Below are 18688 nucleotides of genomic sequence, written 5' to 3'. Positions count from 1 at the left end.
CTCCCATCCTAACAAAGTTGCTTGGCAGGGTGCTGTGGCTGGAATGAGATGATGCGGGAACTGTGTGGCTTCTAGCAAAAGGTGCAGCCCTGTGACAGCTCTTCTGCATGGTTCCGTATTGCCAGACATACAATAGTATTGTGATGTGGCTTCTCCCCCTCTCCACTTCATAGGTGTCCTCTCCAGTTGTAAGGCAGCCTTCACCAATCTGGGGCCCTCCAGTTGTTTGGGACTTCAACTCCCATCATCCCTGTCTAGCATGCCCAATGGTCAGGATTTTGAGGAGCTGTGGTTCAAAACATCTGGGGGGCACCAGGTTTAGGAAGGCTGTTGTAAGGTGTGACAGAAGTGAAGCCTTGACTCTGCACCCGCTTGGGCTGGGTCCCTGAAGAGTAAGAGCAGAGGACGCCATCTCATGAATGACCAATAAACATTCATCAGAGAGGCAATGCAGAGGGCAAGGTTAACCCATGCAGTCCACAAACCTCTCATGTGAACTGAAACCATTCTACTTACCTCCTAATTCATACACCTTAGCCGAGGGTGTAATAACTGGGGTATTGGCAGCGTTCTGCACTCTCCTTGATGTTGTTATACCTACTTACTCAGAAGTAAGGATATGCATTCATTCAATCCAAGAAAGAATGCAACTTTTTGATTTAATAATTTGGATTGATTGTAATTCATAATTAACTAATTCTAAGGGGGAGGGTTTTAGTCTTCTGCAGTGATTTATCATTTGCATGCCCATTTGGAATTTATTTTGCTTGAATTTATTGGAATGCACTCTACACTGTTTCAGGGCTTTTCCCCCCCAACTGCCAAAAAGCAATGCCTTGAGTCGTGTCTGGTGGAAGGGGCAAAGACACTCAGCCAGCTTTGAGATAGACAAAGTGTACCAGGCATGAATTTATACCCCAAAGTTTCCCAATCAGTGTTCTTCAATACTGCCTCGCTTTTCCAGAACCCTTCTGGTTACAGGGGGCAAAGGGGTGGCTTGTGCAAGCTTAAAGAGCCAGACAAAGATATAACTAGGATATTGTATTTTTATATTAGAAGGCTCTAGTCCATCTGTCTTGATGAAATTACTGAGCTAGAAACATGTGTCCTCTCAATGGTCTGGTTCACACTCAATGCCAATTCATGGGTTGTTTAACTCATAAACTGGTGGGGCTGCACCAGAATGACAGTGTTGCTTCATGCTCACTGCTTCTGCTTTGTATCCCCTTTTGTGAACAGCCCAGGAAGCCCCCACCCCCCGGTTCAGAATCTGGGTTGTTTGTTCCTCCTCACCATAGAATTCTGGCTCCCATCAAGCAATCCAGGAATGGGGCATTCCTGGGTTGCTTATGGAAGTGGATGCAAAGTAGAAGTGGTGAGCGGGCAGGTAGCAGTGTGCTCACTCACTGCTGTGCATCCCCAGCTAACTATGGGCTGTTTAACTCATAGTAAGTCATTATGTGTGGACCAGGCCAATTCCTCTGAAAAGATGTTTCATGAAGGCATGGCATCATTTCAGAGTCATTGTGAGTAAAGAAAAAAGGCCATCCCCATAAAGGAGCAGGGTGGCCCCACTAGACCACAAGGGCTGCAGTGGGGTAATGGAGCCAGGAGTTGCAGCAATGCAGTATTGGCACATTTTTATTAGAGATGCTGACATCTGCCACCCCCACCCCCCTCAGGATTCTCTGTTCCCTCTGAGCTTAGCTGCAATTCACATAGTAGCGGGGTGGGGAGAGATTTTCCCAGTAATAATATATTGCTCCCTGTTGTAGTGCAAAAATATTTTGGGGTGACTTGAACTTCATTGTGTGATTAAGACCCAATAACTTCACCAAAGACCTGCTCCTGGTGAAGATGAAAACACTAGAACTGATTTGTTGATATGTGTCAACACAGCTGCCTGCATGTTTGGACTCTCCTTGGAGGTGTGGCTATGGGACTGTCATGAGTGCATGCACTTCAAAACTTGCCACTACACCACTGAGGGGCTTTGTCGTTGTTCAGTCATTCAGTCATGTCCGACTCTTGGTGACCCCATGGACCACAGCACGCCAGGCCTTCCTGTCCTGCGCTGTCCCCCAGAGCGTGCTCAAGTCCATATTCATTGCATCGGTGATGCTATCTAGCCATCTCATCCTCTGCTGTCCCCTTCTCCATTTGCCTTCAGTCTTTCCCAGCATCAGGGTCTTTTCCAGTGACTTTTCTCTTCGCATTAGATGGCCACAATATTGGAGCTTCAGCTTCAGTATCTGTCCTTCCAATGAGCACTCAGGGTTGATTTCCTTTAGGACTGACTGATTTGACCTCCTTACTGGTGGGTACTATATATCTATATATATCTATATGAAAGTTTGTCATTTTTATTCCATTTGCCTCTGAAATGATGCCACAGCCTCATGAAGAATCTTTTCAGAGATACTGGAAAGGGATGTGGTAGGTAGCCCGAAGGCCAATTTGACACCCCAACACTGTTAGCGGTGGACGAATTTGTCACAGAAAGAATGCACACACATGAGGCACGCTATCATTTGTTAGCATTAGCCCCATGGGCGGGGGGCAGAATGAGTTTTTCCCAGCCCCAGATAACTTTATCTATTTATATATTTATATATTGATTGATGTGATTTATACCCTGCCTTTCTCCCCATAAAAAAATGGTACTCAAGGTGGCTTTGGCCAAAATTGCCACCTCACAACCAAAGAATGAGACTGCAGAATCTGAGGCATTTTCTGTACAGCTTGACTACGCAGGCAGCCTGATCTATGAAACAAGCATTTAAAATATGTTGCCTGAAGCTCACTGGGTAGTCTGGAATAGGGCTGTGCACATCAGCTACTTCTTATATAAGATTGTATTCAGCCCTTCCTGTAAGATACTTGGGATGGGGTCCATGTTTATCTTCATAAAAGTCCCATGAAGTAGCTTAAGCTAAGGCTGAGGGACAACGAATGCTTCAGGCATTTGATCTTTTGAATTCTGGTATGAACTGACCCAATTCACACTTTCTGAACAAATGTGTGTATTGGAACATAGCTATTTCACTTCCCTCACTGTTGTGAATTGTGATGCGGTTCTTGATGTGCTTTAAAAACTGTATTCTGAGGTAAGATATGCTTATAAACATATATTCTGAAGGGATGCCCATCACTGGGAAATCCTTCTCTATTTTGGCTCAATTGACTCGGTCGGTCCGCATTTGCAGGCCAAGCCACAGCTTTTTCCCTGAACTTTGTGAGCTTTTTGTGTATATTGTGTGTATGTGTGTGGTGAGCAGTAATTTTCACAAATTTTATTTATTTGTTTGTTTGTTTGTTTGTTTATTGCATTTATATCCTGCCTTTTTTTCTTCTTGCAAGGAACCCAAGGCGGCTTACATTATCCGCCTCCTCCTCTCCATTTTATCCTCACGACAACAAACCTGTGAGGTAAGTTGGGCTGAGAGTGTGTGATGGGCCCAAAGTCACCCAGTGAGCTTCCATGGCTGAGTGGGGACTAGAACCCAGGTCTCCCAAGTCCCAGTCCAGCACTCAAACCACTACACCACACTGGCTCTCTAAACAGGGGAATTTGTGCAGAATTCAGCCATAATTTGCACAAATGGAAAAACCGGAAACTGGCCAGACTCATTGCAGACTACGTCGTGCTCCACAGTGGAAAATGGACCAAAGTCCAGGGAACCAAACCAATGAAAGCTCGTTGAGGTCCACCCCCAAAATGGATTCCCCCGATATCCCTAATATTCTGTCACTTCATAAGAAGAATGGCGCTGGATCAGACCTAGAGGCATCTGGTTAGCTACTGTGGGAATGGCCCACCTAGTCCAGCATTCAATTCCCACAGTAGCTAACCAGATTCCTCTAGGAAGCCCACAAGCAGGATGTGAGGCAATAGCACCCTCCCACTCCTGTTCCACAGCACCTGCTTCTGATAGCAGAGGGAAGCAATATTTATACCTTGATAGCCTTTTCCCTTACCAAACATCTTTAGGGTGCAATTGTGTGCATGCTTAGGCAGGAAACAGTCCTACAACTCCCAATATCCTGGGAGCTGTGGGATTTATTTCTGTATAAACATGCATAGGATTGTGCCCTTAGACACTATTTAAATATAGAGTTTAAAAAGATCCCAGATTAATGCAGAAATGGGATCATGGAACAGATTTATGAGGAAAGTGACACAGACCACAAATACTTTGTTTATCCCTATGGGTGACTTGCTCACACAAGAATCTGAACCCATGTCTCCTCAGGTCTAGGTCAATATCCTCCAGTATCTCACACTGACTTCCCATTGATATGGGAGGAACTGATAGAAGGATGGCTTCTTGCCTGTATTTGGCAAGGAACGAGGGTGTGTGATCTTCCATCTGTTCTGGTACTGCAGTTCTATCATCTGATCCATAAGGATATAGACACAGATATATTTAACATGCTGTTACTTGTGCGAAAGAGAGGTGAGGGGGCGGTGTTTAATTCGTCAGTGCTGAAAATGTGAAATCAAGCAGGCTTTCTGTGCGATCTTCATTTTTGCATTTCACACAAACATCCACTGAGCATTCACCTGCCCAAAGGAGTGAGCTTGTGCGATTTGGGGATGGGAATTTGCCAGGCAAACTCGACAAAGCTTTTGCTTCTGCTGAGTTGCATGTTGTCGATGCCTGTCTAATGGTTTCCATGTTGCACACAGCTCCTGCTGCCCTCTTCAAAGCAGTCTCAGCAAAGCAGACAGCACTGCGGGATAACTAAACTGCGGCTGTGAAAATTAAGGCTCTCTTCACACACTGTTGATCAAATAAAATGACACATTGCTTATTTGTGTGGGTAGAGACCACTCTGTAAAGGAATGGTCTCTTTCTCATCTCCAGACTGAGGGGAAAAGGAAAACATGATGGTTTGTAAACGCCAGTTTCTTTAATTGGATTGAAAAGATGAGTTGGGAAGAAGCAAAATAAGCTTGCATTTTTCTGATCTGCACTTTCAAAAAAAAAACTTGGGGAAGATTAGCTCCTTTGTTGGCTTCTGCAATAACGTTGTTAATCTCGGTTCCTTGTGTTGCTACTTGACTTCAGATTTTAGAGACTTCAGAGTCGTCAGCAAAAAATACAATTACTGAATTACAGGGCCCAGTGACTTTTGCACCAAGCTCAGATTTTACGTGAGAGGTGGCTAGCTTCTTAAGCCTGGAAATACTGTATTCCTTAGCACCCTGATATTCAGGTGAAAGGGTTAATTTATTTGTTGCATCTGCACCCATCTGTCCTCTGTCCGGTGGTGTACTGGGGCCAGGGTTCGCAGGGATACAGCACCAGCACTTTTTGATCAGCAGAAACGCTGACATCTGCCACCCCCCTCAGAATTCGCTATTTCCTCCGAGCTTAGCCGCACGTAGGGATGTATGACAAAATTATTTTGGTTTGCCTTTATTTTATTTATTCATTCATTCATTTCATTTCTATACCACCCAATAGCCGAAGCTCTCTGGGCAGTTCACAAAAATTAAAAGCACAGCATAAAAAAATATAAAACATGAAAGCTTAAAACCACAATATAACAATACAACCAGAATAAAACCTAGCAGCAAATGCAGAGAATTAAAATATGGATTTAAAACACCAACGTTAAAAGACTGGGAAGCTAAAATGCTAAAATATTGGGAGAATAAAAAAGTCTTCACCTGACACTGGAAGGAGTACAACGTAGGTGCCAGGCAAACCTCTCTAGGGAGCTCATTCCACAGCCTGTGTGCCACAGCAGAAAAGGCCTCTTCCAGGTAGCCGCCTGCCTCACTTCCTTTGGCAGGGGGTCACGGAGAAGGGCTGCTGAGGATGATCTTAGGGTCTGGGCAGGCACCTGATCTTGGGGCCCAGGAGGAGTCTTTGATCAGGCTGCCTGAATGTTTGGCCTCTCATTGGGCTGTGTCTATGGGAGCTGTCACGATGAGTGCCTGCACTTCAAAATTTACCACCATGCCACTGCCTCTATCTCATTTTCTCTTCACAAAAAGCCTGCAAGGAAGGTGGGGAAGTTTAGTTCTGCCACTCTTGTTGCACACACCGAAATCTGGTCTAATCCATTTTATGTCAACTTTTAGAAATACAAATCCCATTGCAAACAACATTCCCTACAACAATAGTCAGCAATGCAGATATTCCTTTGAATACTCGAGAATGTTCGCTCTACAGGAATGAATAGAGAAGCACTCGTGAATACAAAAATATTGAGTACAAAACGGGAACTTCTAGATGAGGTGGATCTTGGGGGCCATCTTCACAGTCAATTTAGTGTGGAATGGGAGCACTCTGAGGTTTGTCACGCCACATGATGTTATCTCCAATCTGCAGCCATCCAGCAGCTTCCATCCTGAAAAGCCAAATTTTTGGAAACTCCTTGAACGCCAGCTTTTTAAGTCAAAATGGCTCCCAAGCAGCCCTGCTGTGCGCCCTGTCCCCCCCTGCATTAAATCCTGGGCATGCCTCTACGACGTGGCTGTGACCTGGCAGTGACATAGTCAAGGGGTGGGGTCGCCCTTCCCCCCCCCTTCCCTTTTTCCCATTTGCAATACGGACTTTTGGAGGCTTCCTTTCCCACTTCCCACTGTAGCCTCTTCACCCATTCACAGCAAGCAGCCTGCCTTTCTGGAGTAATCTGCGAGCCAAGGAGGAAGCAAGCAAGCGAGAGGCAGCAGAGATGGTGGGGTCAGGGAGTGAAGCAGCAGCTCCACTCTCTGCTGTTTCTCATTCATAAATTGGGTAGGGGAGGAGGAAGCCACTATCCCCCCTCCTCCTACAGGAGGGCAGCAAGTCCCATTGAAGTAAATCGCCATTGTGATGGGGAGGAATAGCGCAGTGGCACTTGTATGCATGAGCAAGGCAGGCTAGTTAGTCCCACTGAGGTAAATGGCCATTCTGATGGGGAGGAATAGCGCTGTGGTGCTTGTATGCATGAGCAAGGTGGGCTAGTTAGTCCCACTGAGGTACATCGCCATTCTGATGGGGAGGTATAGCAGTTTGATGAATGGGCAAGGCAGGCTAGTTACAGAATTGGTAATACCTGCTGTCTGAGTCCTAAGAGCCGGGGGAGATATGGGTGGTAAACAAGCCTCTCTCATTCACTGATCAGCACTTCCTGGGTTAATGATGTTCAGTTTTCCTCCCAGACGCCACCCACCCAACCCTAAAGTTTCAAGCTGTGAGACTGGAAAAGTGGTTTTTTGGTGCTGTATACCGCTTTTCTTGCTTTGTGTATCCCTGATGGACCAAAGACAATTTCATGAAAATCTGGATAATACCCTCATGCACTTCTCATTCCATTGTCGTGTAGATTTGGCCCAGGATGCCATAACTACAGGAAGTGTTGCCAGCTTTTGAACCAGTTACTGTAATTCTTCCTGTAAAGCATCTTGATCTGTAAACATTAGCACGTGATCGTATTTCTCTAATTTCCAACCCTATCTCTGGGGTAATTATATTCCACAAGTCCTTTTTTGCAGGCATGGTATGTGTCTTGAATTGGAGGTTTTAAAAAGTATATCAGGAAATGATCCCCCCCCCCCATGAGATAGACTTGCACATAAAAACCTCCTTGTTAAAAAAAAAAAAACTCCGGAAGGAAATTAAACCTGCTTTACCAGCTTGCTAATGGAATTTGTCAACACTTTAATTTGGACAGATGTTCAAGCAGGTACGTACGTGTTTGTCTCAACATGTAAGCAGTACTTGATAATCTTTGCCTTGATATCTGTTGCTCGTGTACAAACTTTAGAATGAATTGCCTTGCTGCATCAGATGAATGGTCTGTCTAATCCAGGATTCTGCCACAGTGGACAGCCGGATGTTTGTGGGAGCTCAATACCCAGGCATATCAGGTGACTGCTGTCTCCTGCTACTCATGCCCAGCATCTGAAATTTGGACATAAGGTCTCTTTAAGTTATCCACCATTTGTACTGGCCCACCATCTGGAGGCATCTGCCACACAGAGAGATGTAAAGCCGCTTTCACATGGAACTATGCATTTCAATTGTATCCATCTTGGTTATCCCCTCATCATCTCCAGTGCCTTGAACAGCATTCCTGAGACACATAAATTTCTCTGGCAAACTTTCTCCTTTTTTATCTGCATGCCTAGAAAAGCATCACCTTCTAAATTCCTGTGTGTCAGGGGGCTCTTACACAGGAGCAAGATCTGTTTAAAAAAAATGGTAACCTTAACTACTGCTGAAAGGTTGATCAATTTATTTATTTTTAGTTATCATAGCTGATACCCATTGGTAGACTTGTCCTCCACAAATATGTCTAATTCTTTGTTAAGCCTATCTAAGCCAGTGACCATTATAACATTTTGTAGTGGTGAGTTTCACAAGTTAAGTATGCATTGTGTGAAGAAGTCCTTGCCTCCTCTTGAATTCTGCAACTATTGTCAATTCAGTTTCATTGGATGACCTCTAGCTCTACAACTGCCATGCCTTTCTGCTTCCATGTTTTTTGCAAACCTAAAAGCCCTACAAGATTCCTGTGAACTCAAAAATGCACTGATCACCCCATCAATGTGACCAACTCTGAAATATGATTCAATCAATCAGTCACAAGGTTCTGCATGATGAACCGTGAATTTCCAGATTTATATTAGCCTCTTTGTACGCCTGACTTTGAATGTGTGTAACAATTTCCCAAATGCCCTTGGCTTCCTTACTTTTTCTTCTTCTTCTTTCAAGTCAACTGTATCACCAAATCATGTGTGATATTTTATTACATGATGTATCATTTTTGTGTCCTTTTGTTTTTATGGCTTTTTAATGATTCAGTTATTGGAGGTTAAAAAGCCCAGAATTGCATGTTCAGCATTAAAAAATAAATAAAAAGACTGCTGCTAATATGAACTATAATCTTACATGCATTCAGGCTGCTCCAGTCCCATTGACCACTGGTGATCGGGTCAGTATTATGGCATGTCAAGTAAATCAGCAATGAAAGATACTGAACTGGGAGATCCAGGTTTAAGCTTCTGCTAAGGATCAAAGTGGACATGATGATGGAGATCTATCATTAGCATCTCCTGCAGAGCTTTGTTGTTTAAAACTAATTTGCAACTCTCCCATTGGGGGTGGCTGGCACACAGCAAAGGTGCAGTGACTGAGTTGGCGGCTGGAGGAGCGCTCCAGATGTCACCTCAGCTGGGAATGTTTTGCCCACATAGCTCCTTCCCAAGTGTGGAAGGTGCCGTGCAGATGAGTCCCTTGCCCGCATCCCCCACTGTTATCTCCAACCTGTGATCAGAGATAGCAGCAACGATCCCCCTGTGTAGAGCTCATGCTCAGGGAAATCACAGATCAGAGATAACAGCAGGGATCCCTCAAGAGGTGGGGCTTAGAGGCCAAATCCTGCCCTTTGGAGGAATCCATGAAGGCTCCACAGGCTAGATGGGGAACTTCCACAGGCTGGATTAGGCTCACAGATCAGAGGTTCGCCTCCCATTATTTTGAGGAAGGGCGGGCAATTTGGGGCCCTCCCTATGTTGTCAAACTGCCACTCCCATCAACCCTAGATGGCATAGCCAGTGATGAAGGATGATGGGAATCGCAGAACAACATCTGGAGAGCCACAAGTTGCCCATTCCGGGTTTAAAGCTTTAAATGTCAATGCTGGTACGTTGAACTGATCCCAGAATTTGCTAGTGCAGTGGACAGGCTTGATTGTAAGGGTCTGTGCACATTTGCTGGGTGTCTAGCGGTATGTGGCAAGCCTCGGCAAATGTTCTCAACATCACCACAGTGAAGCCATTTGCAACAGCAAGGACAAAATCACCTGAGCCATGTGGCCAAGTGTGGACATAGATGGCTCGCCCCATGGGGACAACCGGAATGTGGAGCAATTTAAAACAGTCTCCATTTGGCAGAAGACAGACACCCAAATTGACCCTGAACTTCTTGAGCCGTTCCATCAGTGGCAGCTTTGCGCATGCCGGGGGATTTCCCTCGTCAGTAACATTCATCTTTATTACTTTGAAGCTAGCATTAGATGAAAATCCAGCACATCTGTTCTGGCCCAGCTTCGATGTTGCAAGACTGATGGCTCTAATGCTATCCCCGCAGCGCATGTCAAGGCAAAAATGGGGAGAGTCCAGAGTCTTCCATCAATCCATTTACAGCTGCTTTTTTATGATGCAATGAATGAGAACATTATGCAAGGCCAGGATAAACTTATGACATCCTCAGGTGCTTCTCTATCCCATGCCTTAGGAGTGCAATCAATGCTTTACAACTGTTTCATCATGCGATGGCTCTGGCACTGATTAGAAAAGTATTTTGCTGGATTTAGGAATTGGTTCAGGGAACAGAACGTTGTTTTCGGGAACCTTTCAAGAATATCACTGCTGGAAACTATCAGTGGGAAGTGAAGCAACACTCTTTAGGCCCAACTCAGGGCTGGCCCAAGACATTTTGCTGCCTGAGGTAAAAGATAAGATGGCGCCCCCTCCCCTTCCATGTACAAAAGCTGACCGGCCTGGCAGATGAATCTGTCTTCCAGATGAACGATAGGACAATATGATGGTTGGGGTGACGTTATTTCAGAACAGTCTTTGCCATCTGGGTGTCTTCCAGCTGTTTTGGACTACAGCTCCCATCACTCTGGGTCATTGGCCATGCTGGCCAGGGATGATGGGAGTTGTAGTTCAGAGCATCTGGATGGTGCCATGTTGGGGAAAGCTGTTTTAGAATATCTCAGCTATGTTATTTATTATTGAGAACTGTGTTTTATATATATTTATTTTTGTTCTTAAACTGATTGTCTTATGATCCATGTAGTATGCTGCTTTGACTATCAGAAGTGATTGAAATACCAGATACCTTTTTTTGATTAGCAAACAAACATATGTAGATTTTGCTACATATGGAAATGAACAGAAATTGATTCTGTGGGCTTTTAGCATAGTAGTACAGCTCAAAGGGGGAACATCTGGATGTGGAAAGTACCTACTGAATACTGCCCATGATTTCCCCAATCCACCCTACCCAAGCAGCCTTCCCCAATGTGATGCCCTCCAGGTGTTTAGGACTTCAACTCAGTAAGTGCAATATTGAATGAGTGAATGAGTGCAATAAGGCCGCACTCTCATTCACGATTTAATCGTGGATAAGAGGGCCAACCTATCACTGAGACTTGGGTGGGTGAGCTGGATGGAGTCAACCTGACTCAGCTCTGCCTGCCTGAGTACTCAGTGTAGCACCAACATAGGTTGGAGGGCCGGGGGCGGGGGGAGTTGCCATGGTTCATAGAACTTCCATCTCTATCACCAGGAGACCACTCCACCTTGTAGCGGGCCTTGAGGGGTTGCACCTGGTGTTGGGCCATAGAGACAGATTGGGAATGCTGCTGGTGTACCACCCACCCTGCTGCCCAGCATCCTCCCTGACTGAGCTGGCGGAGGCAGTTGCAAGTGTGGTGTTGGAGGAACCCAGGACGGTGGTTCTGGCTGGGTGACTTCAACTTCCATGCTGAGGCTGTCTCCGGAGTTCCAGCTCAGGACTTCATGGCCTCCATGACAACCATGGGGCTGTCTCAGTATGTTATCGGCCCAACACATGAAGCAGGGCACACCCTTGATTTGGTTTTTGCTCCACGTTGTGAGATGGGTAGTCTGAAGATTGGGGGGCTCCAAGTAACCCCATTGTCATGGTTAGACCATTTCCTGGTGAGATTTGAACTTACCACATTACTCTTCTCCCGTGGGGGTGGGGGGCCTATTTGGATGGTCCGCCCTAGGAGACTGATGGAATCTAATGGATTTCTGAATGCTCTTGGGGATTTTCCAGTGGAGAGGGCTGGTGATCCAGCCGAGGCCCCAGCCTCACTGTGGAACAGTGAGATGCGGAGGGCCATCGACATGATCACACCTGAATGCCCTCTCCGGCATTGTGGAGCCCATTCTGCTCCCATTCTGCTTCGGTATACTGGGGTGCTGCAGTCAATGAAACAGGCTGGATGTTGGCTGGAGTGCAAATGGTGCAAGACTCGAAGTGAAGACGACCAAGCATGCTCTAGAGTGCATAATTGTGCCTATTGCGTGGCAGTGCAGGCAGCAAAGAAGGTGACCCATAGATTTTGATTTTGCTGCCTCCATTGCATCCTCAAGTAGCCGTTCAGCGGAGCTCTTCCAGGTGGTCCGGTGGTTGTTAACATTTTCCCCAGGAAATGGGGCCCTGGCCCTATTGAGGACCTGCTGTGACCTTTTTGCATCACAGTTTGAGGACAAAATCGCTGTCTCCGCAGCGACCTTGATGCTGTTATTAGTGCAGTACCAGTCGAGGTGTCTGATGCCACCATCTGCCCGATTTTGTGGGATCAGTTCCAGTTGATATGGCCTGATGATGTGGACAAGATGCTTGCAATAATGTGACCGACCACGTGCCCTCTTGATCCCTATCCCTCCTGGCTAATAAAAGCTAGCTGAAGGGGTATGACTGGGTGAGTCCAGGGAGTGATAAATGCTTCCCTATGGGAAGGGGTGGTCCCTGCTGTCCTTAAGGAGGCAGTAGTGCGGCCACTCCTGAAGAAGCCCACCCTGGACCCAACAATATTGGACAACTACCGCCCAGTCACAAATACCCCTTTTCTAGGGAAGGTACTTGAGAGGGTTGTGGCAAAGCAATTGCAGGTACTCTTGGAGGATACTGATTATCTAGACCCATTTCAATCTGGCTTTCGTTCTGGTTATGGGACTGAATCAGCCTTGGTCACCCTGATGGAAGACCTTCATCGAGAGAGGGACAGGGGGAGTGCAACCCTGTTAATTCTGCTCCATCTCTCATCAGCTTTTGATACCATTGACCATGATATCCTCCTGGATCGACTCTGTGGGATGGGTATTGGAGGCACTGTGCTACAGTGGTTCTGGTCCTACCTACGGGGCCGATTTCAGAGAGTAACATTGGGTGACTATTCCTCAGCCCCTTGGCAATTGATCTATGGGGTGCCTCAGGGTACCATCCTGTCCCCAATGTTGTTTAACATCTATATGAAGTCGCTGGGAGCGGTCATTAGGGGATTTGGAGCTAAATGCCATCAGTATGCTGATGACACGCAGACGCAGCTCTATCTCCCTGTGACATCTGAATCAGGAGAGGCTGTTCAAGTCCTGAATCAGTGCCTAGACTCAGTGATGGGCTGGATGAGGGCCAATAAACTGAAGCTGAATCCTGGCAAGATGGAAGCTCTGTGGGTGAGTGTTTCCCGGGTCCGGGAGATAGGCTTATTGCCTGTTCTGGATGGGGTTGCACTCCCTCTGAAAGACCAGGTCCGTGGTCTGGGGGTACTCCTAGATCCATCATTGTCACTCTAGGCCCAAGTGGTCGTGGTAGCTTGGAGTGCCTCTTACTAGCTTTGGCTGGTTCACCAGCTACGGCCTCTCCTGGACAGGGATAGTTTGACCACGGTGGTACAGGCATTAGTAACCTCAAGACTGGATTACTGCAATGCGCTGTATGTGGGGCTGCCCTTAAGGCTGGTCCGGAAGCTGGAGCTAGTGCAGAATGCAGCAGTTCGGCTGTTGTTGGGAGCTGCCCCTTTTCAGCATGTAACTCCTTTGCTGAGGGAACTGCACTGGCTGCCTATTCACTACCGGGCCAGGTTTAAGGTATTAGTACTAGTGTACAAAGCTCTAAACAACTTGGGACCAGGATACCTGAGAGAGCGCCTCCTTCCCTGCCAACCTGCCCGGTCACTGAGGTCATCAGAGGGCATGTTCCTGGTGGTTCCGCATGGACCTATGGCCCGGTTGGAGTCCACCAGGAGAAGAGCCTTCAGTGTGGTGGCCCCCTTCCTGTGGAATTCCCTGCCTTTAGAGGCCAGGCAGGCGCCAACATTGTGTTCTTTCTGGTGCCTCCTGAAGACGTTCTTTCAAGAGGCCTTCCTTGCATGACCAGCCGTGGGTTGCTGAATTCCACTTCGTTGGGATTTGTCTTTTTTAAAATGTTTTAACTTTTTAACTCTTTTAACCATTGTTTTATTCTTATGTTGTTCACCGCTCCGAAATCTTCTGATGAGGAGTAGTATATAAATATTGTAAATAAATAAAATAAAAATAATACTCCCATCAGGTCCAGCCACCATGTCCAATGGTCAGGAATGCTGGGAGTTGTAGTCCAAAACATCTGGAAGGCACCAGGTTGGGGAAGGCTGCCTTGGAGCAATTTTGAATAATTTTTTTTAAAATGTTTGGGGAAGTGGGGTTTACATGGTGAAAAACGAGCATATAAACTAATCAACATTAATGATGCCATCAAAGCTCATAAACAGTCCATCCATAATAGGAATCTAGCCTGTCCATAATTCCTATATGTATAACAAGCCCTGACTCTGAAGAGCAAAAACTCTGGTATGTTTGTAATAAGAACCAAGACGTCTTATAGTCTGCATTGTTGCTGCCTCTGCCACTTGTCCCCTCCCAGCCTCTGCTTCTACCTTTGTTCTATGTCGATCAGTTTGGAAACAAAACACATTGCACTAAACATGCCACATTCCCAATTTTTAGTGCTTATGCACTAAAATTCAGCCATGATTTGAAAGTTCGGAGTATATGACAGCTTTCATCTGAGCTCATCATAACTGCGCCCACTTCCACCTCTATGTTTTTGAGGGCAAGACCCCCTCAATGGGACGCTTCTCTCAGTGAGTCTACCATCCCACTGCTATTGTCACCAGCTTCTCTTCTAGCTCATCATCCTTTCTCATCACTGCTACTCCATGCTTGCTTGACAGGCAGAGAGCAAGAAGACAGCGGTATCTCCTTCTCCTCCTTCTCACCATCTCCATTGTCTGGGCCAGAGCGAGAGGCAGGTGAACAAGCAGGTTGCAATGATGAAGAAGAGGAGCAAGTCCAGGGGCCTCTTGCCAGGGCCCCCCTGCTAGGGAGTGTGGATCCTTGGTAGGTGCCTGACCATGCCTATCCTTGACACCAGCCCTGACTCAGCTGTCTGATTCCAAAACATAGCAGCGGCAGTTCACCCATCACTAATCAACTTGAATGTGAGTTGAGAGGCAAGCCTGGGGTTTGGCCCAGCAGCATTTGACCTCTTGTTAATTACATTTGTAGTGCAAGTTGCATCGGTCCTGAGCTCACACGGAAGATGAAGAAATCTCAGGGATTGCTCTTTAAATACTGTGTCTGTTATCTGATCGCTCTTCCACTTGTAAGAAAATACACACACACACACACACATGCTAGCTGTCAGCTTTTCATTTCCCTTTGCTTTGAAATACTCTAACAATTTATGATGACAAAATTACAGCCTGGCTTGCAAGCTGTTCTCTCACCACTGGAAGAAAGGGAATCTATGACCCTATATGACTGAACCAGCCAGACTCACATATGTGAAGACGTTATTGATGTTTGCGCTTATTCGGCTTCCTACAGATTTCTTTTTAGAAAATTTTAAGGAGATGGAGCTGAGTAGTTTAGCATCAAACCTGCTCTCCCACCTGGAATAATGTTTTTCAAAAACAACATTTTGCAAAATATGTTAAGTAGGAGTGAGAGCTTTTCCCAGTGGTGTTTCTCTTACAAGCGGCATAGTGTGACTGCCTTCTCTTTTTGATCATTTATTCAATTAGATATGTAAATAGGCTACAAACCTCCACTACACCTGTTCCTTCCAGCTGTCTACTAAACATGGACTCTTTTACCTGCATTTTTAAAAAGTATCCATTCATTAAAATCTATGGAAGGGTAGAGAGAGATTATTTTTAATTAGCGGTTTGTAAATGCCATGTAGACGGTGGAAAATTATCCTTTATTTTATTTTTAAAACATAGTGACATAATTCCATACATATCATGAGAGGGAAGGACAACTGCAAATCAGACATGGTGTTGGAGTCAAGCTTAGTCAAGCTTAGAGTAGACTCACTGAAATCAATGGGACTAGTCAGTCATGACTAATTTAAGGCCCATTGATTTCAATGGATCTGCTCTAAGCATGACCAAATCTGGATCCAACCCTTGTACAATTTCAGCAGGTCTGGTTTATAATCAACCAGGCATGGGCTTGGATCCTGAGAACCATGAGTGGGAAGAAGCTCATGTCCCATCCGCTCTTTTCCTCCTATACCTTCTAAAAGGGCTCCTTCACACTGAGCTTTTATCCTGCGATTGAGATTGCTCCTTAGGGATATACAAAACTCACTTACCTTTTTGCGGATGTGATTTGCGGTGGGGGGGGAGGCGCTCCATCCCTCCCCCTGGAATCCTCGATGGGGGGGAGGCGATCCGGTCCTCCCCCCTGGAATCCTGCCCGGCTGGCTCCACTCCGCAGCGGCTCCATGGAGCAGCCAGCCAGGGCCGACTGCAGCCAGACTTCCGGCCGTAAATGGGCTGCTGCGGATGCAAATGGCGGCCGCCATAGCAGCCGCCAATTGCATCCAGTCAGGCTGCCCTGATAGGCTATGTAAGTATTTACGTAGCCTATCATGGCGGGGGGGGAAACAGTGTACACAAATGGCGGCAGCTACGGCGGCCACCATTTGCGTACCCTATTTTTCGCCATTTTATCTTACGTAAATATTTACGTAGGCTATTACGGCGAAAAACAGGGGAAGGCAAACAGTGTAGTGGGTGCTATTTGCGTTCCTTTTTTTTTTCGCCGTAATAGCTTACATAAATATTTACATAAGATAAAACGGCAGGACAAAAAGGAACGCAAATGGCAGCAGCTACGCTATTTGCGTTCCCCTGTTTTTCGCCGTAATAGCCTACATAAATATTTACGTAAGATAAAACAGCGAAAAATAGGGAACGCAAATGGCGGCTACGCTATTTGCATTCCCCTGTTTTTTGCCGTAATAGCCTACGTAAATATTTACGTAAGATAAAACGGTGAAAAATAGGGAACGCAAATGGGGGCTGCCGTAGCCGCCGCCATTTGCGTACGCATTTTGGGTTTTTTTGCTTGCTGTGATAGGCTATGTAAATACTTACGTAGCCTATCACGGCCTCCACAGGCGTCCCTGCGTTATTTTATTTTTATTTATTTAATTAATTTCTATACCGCCCAATAGCCAAAGCTCTCTGGGCGGTTCACAAAAATTAAAACCAAACACACAATAAAACAATTTAAAATATATAGAACATTAAAACCACAATATAACAATACAACCACAATAAAATCTAGCAGCAGTGCAGGAGTTTAAAATACAGATTTAAAACAGCAAAGATAAAAATTTAGAAAGCTAAAATGCCTGGGAAAATAAAAAGGTCTTCACCTGGCACCGAAAGGAATACAATGTAGGTGCCAGGCGAACCTCACTAGGGAGCTCATTCCAGAGCCGGAGTGCCACAGCAGAAAAAGCCCTCCTCCTAGTAGCCACCCGCCTCACTTCCTTTGGCAGGGCCTCACGGAGAAGGGCCGCTGACGATGATCTTAAGGTCCGGGCAGGCACATATGGGAGGAGGCGATCCTTCAGGTAACCTGGCCCCAAGCCATTAAGGGCTTTAAATGTTAACACCAGCACTTTCAATCGGGCCCAGAAATGGACCAGCAGCCAGTGCAGCTGGAAAAGTACTGCCGTAATATGAGCTTGCAGGCCAGTCCCTGTTAACAATCTTGCTGCCCTATTTTGGACCAGCTGAAGTTTCCGGACCATTTTCAAAGGCAGCCCCACGTATAACGCATTGCAGTAATCCAGACGAGAAGTTATCAGAGCATGGATCACTGTAGCTAGGCTATCTCTGTCCAGATAAGGGCGTAGTTGGTATACCAGCCTAAGCTGATAAAAAGAGCTCCGTGCCACTGAGTTCACCTGTGCCTGAAGTGACAGTTCTGGATCCAAGAGCACCCCCAAATTACGAACCTGATCCTTTAGGGGGAGTGCAACCCCCTCCAGAACAGGTTGAATATCACCTAGCCGGGCAGACGAACCACCCACTAACAGTACCCCAGTCTTGTCTGGATTGAGTTTCAGTTTATTGGCCCTCATCCAGTCCATTACCGTGCCCAGGCACTGATTCAGAACAGCCACTGCCTCACCTGGTTTTGATGAGAAAGAGAGGTAGAGCTGGGTGTCATCCGCATATTGATGGCACCTCAGCCCACACCTCCGGATAACCTCCCCCAGCGGTTTCATGTAGATGTTAAACAGCATGGGGGATAAAATAGAGCCCTGTGGAACCCCGTGGCACAATTGCCATGGCACAGAGCAATAATCCCCCAGCACCACCTTCTGGAATCGGCCATCCAAGTAGGAGCGGAACCACTGTAGTGCAGTGCCTCCAACTCCTAACCCAGACAACCTATCCAGAAGGATACCATGGTCGATGGTATCGAAAGCCGCTGAGAGGTCCAGGAGAATCAACAGGGTGGCACTCCCCCTGTCCCTCTCCCGGCAGAGGTCATCCCACAGGGCAACCAAGGCAGTTTCCATTCCAAAACCAGGCCTGAAGCCCGATTGAAATGGATCTAGATAATCCGTTTCATTCAACAGTGCCTGGAGCTGTCCTACAACCACCCGCTCAAGCACCTTGCCCAGGAAGGGGATGTTGGTCACTGGCCTATAATTGGTAACATCCTCTGGGTCCAAGTTAGGCTTTTTCAGGAGTGGTCTAATTACCGCCTCTTTTAAAGCGGCAGGCACCACTCCCTCTCTCAAGGAGGAATTTACAACCTCCTGGACCCAGCCGGACAACCCCTCCTTGTTTA

Source organism: Heloderma suspectum, chromosome 2 (assembly GCF_057233095.1).
Source record: "Heloderma suspectum isolate Gila_16-S chromosome 2, 16-S_ref, whole genome shotgun sequence".
In the NCBI taxonomy this organism is placed as follows: Eukaryota; Metazoa; Chordata; class Lepidosauria; order Squamata; family Helodermatidae; genus Heloderma; species Heloderma suspectum.
Note: the sequence above shows the minus strand (reverse complement) of the source record.